Source organism: Suncus etruscus, chromosome 13 (assembly GCF_024139225.1).
Source record: "Suncus etruscus isolate mSunEtr1 chromosome 13, mSunEtr1.pri.cur, whole genome shotgun sequence".
NCBI lineage: Eukaryota > Metazoa > Chordata > Mammalia > Eulipotyphla > Soricidae > Suncus > Suncus etruscus.
Window position 1 is genome coordinate 46,719,539 of NC_064860.1, and position 4,005 is coordinate 46,723,543.

At 36.0% G+C, this 4,005-nt stretch overlaps 1 non-coding gene across 1 annotated transcript; it reads right to left on the minus strand.

The window, feature by feature from the left end:
- Window positions 1-2,760: 2,760 nt before the first annotated feature.
- LOC126026865 (U6 spliceosomal RNA) lies at window positions 2,761-2,862 on the minus strand. The gene has a single exon (XR_007502074.1). It is a non-coding gene; the product is annotated as a U6 spliceosomal RNA (small nuclear RNA).
- Window positions 2,863-4,005: the final 1,143 nt, after the last annotated feature.

Below are 4,005 nucleotides of genomic sequence, written 5' to 3' on the forward strand. Positions count from 1 at the left end.
CAACCAAAGTAAATACATTGTATGTCTAGAGGTTAAAACACATGAGAAGGGGAAAAATTCATAGTTACCCACTGCACCTGGACAAAAGTTTCTCATAAACACTTCAGAGTTCCTGCATCTGTTTAAGACAAGTTTCAGTATTGTACAGTGCATTGCCTTTTGCCATATGAATCAATCATAGATAACAAAGTAAAATTCTCCATTCAGCTCCAATTCTCATCAAGTAAGCAAGTTGTTAAGTTCATAGAAAGATGCTGTTCTTTCCTCTGCTCCTTTGGTACATTAAGAAAAGTAATTAGCTATTTGTCCAGGAACACAGTGATGGGATAAAAGTTCCTCCATGTCCCTAGAAAGAAAGACAACTTTATAATGCACATGATTGAATCCAAAATTTAGAATACTGGCACCGTAAGCAAAGATAACATTTAGCTTTCTCTGAAGCACATTTTAGAGATGGGGGAAATAAGTGGGATTTTGAAGCTTGTTATTATAATGTTACCCATATTCTTTGATGGATTTCTAAAGATGACTCTGTGAGATTGGCTTCTGAAGCTAACAGCAACTAATTAAAATGGGAGAGCAAGAGAGAAACTATTGCCTGAACCTTCTAAACTCACAAAACAAACCTCAAAAAGATCGCAAATCAAATGCCCCCCACAACCAAACTCAGAAAGTTTTCTGTTTGATAGTAGGATAAATCAATATTAAGCTAATGAAACTCTGCCATAGGGTGATATAACAAATAACATTAGCCTTAAGGGTAGATATGAAGGCATTGTGTAGGAGGTGATAAAATACAATCTGGAGAGTTTTCATGGTGTTTAGGAAATGTCCTGAGTCAATTCAACCCTTCCTTTGGATAAGCTACTTCAGAGACAAAGAAGCAATTTCTTTCAGAGAAAGCTATTTATTTGTTTACCATAAATGAGTAAGAGTCAAATTTTAATTAGCTGTTCTACTGAAAATTGACAGAGATTTACAAATACTAACAGCAAAATATCTTTTTCCAAATTCACAATTTGGCATGTTAGATCATTATTTTTTCATAAAAGTGACTTTCAAGAATGCTTAAAGAGCTAATTTTGTATTAATTCATTTAACTTTTTAAAATATATGCTACCTATTAATTTGATATGGGATGAAACCTAGAAGTATGGTTATCAGAAAGGATACCCAGAACAATTGATTGTGAAGGAAAGTTCAGAAAATGAAGTTGACTAAGGTATAATAGAATCTCTTCTTTTGTAAAACTTATGCAAAACCCTAATTTTGTATGATTCATTGGATGATATATTCTATTGCCATGTTGCTGATCCTCCCTGTGTTTTTATTTCAGAAATTGAAATACTGCTATGTGTAGAATGCCCATCTATGCTAGATCAAGATTTATCAATTACTAACAATTTATCATTTTTGGTTTGTTTTTGGGTCACACTCGGTGGCACTCAGGGGTTCCTCCTGGCTCTGTGTTCAGAAATCGCTCCTGGCAGTCTCAGGAAACCATGTGGGATGCTGGGAATCGAACCACTGTCAGTCCTCGGTTTGCAGAGCAAACGCCCTACAGCTGTGCTATCTCTCCAGCCCCAACAATTTATTTTGTTTTCCTCTCCTCCCTTTCTTCTCTCAGTTTATGTAAATAAATATCTTCTTACTAAAATAAAGGGATTTCATACAAAAAGTAAATATAATTGTCACATGTAAGATTAGCTAAAATATATAGAAATAATTTCTAATACAATAAAACTAAGATCAATGTCAATGGAGTTAGATACTGAATAGCAGGTCTGAACAGCTGGACTGAACAGCTTGTCTTACACTGGACTGACCTGAATTTTATCCCAGGAATGGCATATTATACCCAAAGCCCCTGGACTGACCCCTGAGCATAAAGCCGAGAGTAAGCCCTGGGCATAGGTGGATCCATTTCTCAGACTGACTCTAACAGAATCAGCAGTTTTGGCCCTGAGCTACAGTATAGTGCGTAGGGATCTAGCCTTGCATGTGGTTCATTAAAATTAAGTCCCCAACATTTCACATGGTCCTCCAAGCTCCAACAGGGGTAATCCCTGAGCAAAAAACCAAGAGGTAGTAATGGCAGGGGTATGGCCCCATTAATCAATCAATCCATACATACACACATAAATACATAAATAAAAATAACTAGAAACAGCAGAGATTGTTATAAGTTGAGACTCCCAAAGCATCAATTGCAATGCAATAGCAGCCCCCATACATCGGAGCCTGTCCTTATGTATTATATTATTGCATCTCCATCCCTAAGCCATTTATCATAGTTAATTAATTATGTGCTTTTGTATATTAGGGGTATTGGGACTTCTTAGATTGTAGATAACCTACATAAATATGGATTTGTGGGACTGGCCAATCAGATTGTGTATGTAAATGAAGGATCAATAGGCAGTCTCCAAAGAAGTCAATCAGCCCCTGTTCTAGTCCTCCGATCCAAAAATATATATTTTCTCTAATAAATCTGCTATTTTATTGGCACCTCAGAAATCCTTATCTGAGACTGGTAGTGGACTTAGTACATAGATAGAAGAAAAGAAGGGAAAATGTGATATATCATTACCGTCCCTATATGGGTCCCTTTTCCTGGTCTTTTCATCAAAAGGTTAGGTTTGTCAAAGAGTTGCTCCTGGAAGACCTTGCATTATTCCACAGCTGGTCATACACTCAATATTTAAAGAAGAAAGAAAAATAAAAATTGATGCAATTTGGGATCTTATTCAAGATTGTTTTTAAAACATGAAACACTTCACGAATTTGCTTGTCATCCTTGCGCAGGGGCCATGCTAGTCTTCTCTGCTAGTCTTTTAGTATATGTGCTGCTGAAGCAAGCACTTATTCAAGATTTTTACTTCCATCCCCTATCTGTTTTGCTTTCAGAAATTTTATTTTATTTGTAACTTCTTATTTTTAACTACTTTTGTTCCTATGTGCTTAGTGTCATATAGAGAGAAATAGGCTGTAGTGGAATGACTCCAGTTTGGACAGAACCTAAAATCCTAAACCATTTTAATCACAAACAAGTTTTGTTTTGTTTTGTTTTTTCTTTTTGGGTCACACCCAGTGACGCTCAGTGGTTACTCCTGACTATGCACTCAAAAATCGCTCCTGGATTGGGAGACCATATGAGACTCTGGGGATCCAACTTTGGTTCATCCTAGGTTAGTGAGTGCAAGGCAAATAAATGCCCTACCCCTTACTCCACCACTTTGGAAAATGAGTTTTTTTAAAAGACATGGTCAATTTCACCTGTCTGGGAACATACAGAGAATACCAAAACATAGTGTTAATTTTCATCATAAGGTACAGAGATTTTGAGTGTTAACCAGTGCTACTTTAAATTTGAGACATCCAACTCTTCTTGTTTTGGGAAAAAGAGAAACAGATAGAGAAAGGGATAGAGAATAATGGTTCAGTATTTATTCACTTTTCCATGCATATTTGAATTGTAGGGGGATGGTCTTCTGTTGTGTTAAAAGTTAACTGAAACTGTAGTTTTGCTATCTGTAGGTCTGATATTTAAAGTACATAGTATTCTCTTTCAGTCAGACTATCCGAATAAATGTACTAAAAGTTCTTCTCTGAAATTCAATTATTAATTAATTCTGATCCACCTTTTCACGGAAGCTTATTTAAGAAATCAGACATTTAAGAGTTACTCTAATGTTCACATTAACTGTGCTTTTTCCTAGTTCCTATAAACTCCATTAATGAATTAGAGTAGCTACATAAAAGTCAAATAGTTCCTGAGCCATGTTGTCTCAACTGCTTCCAAGCTTGCTTTTTGCGTTATAGTAAATGTTTGTGATGTGCATTATATATTTAAATAGTGTCTTTAAAACCCTAGCAACTGTGTTTGCAAAGCCTCCTCATTTACTCCCATCTTTTATTGTTTTTTTTTGTTTTGTTTTGTTTTTGTGGAAGGGGACGGGAAACACACCCGGCTGCACTCAGGGGTTACTATTGGCTCTGAGCTCA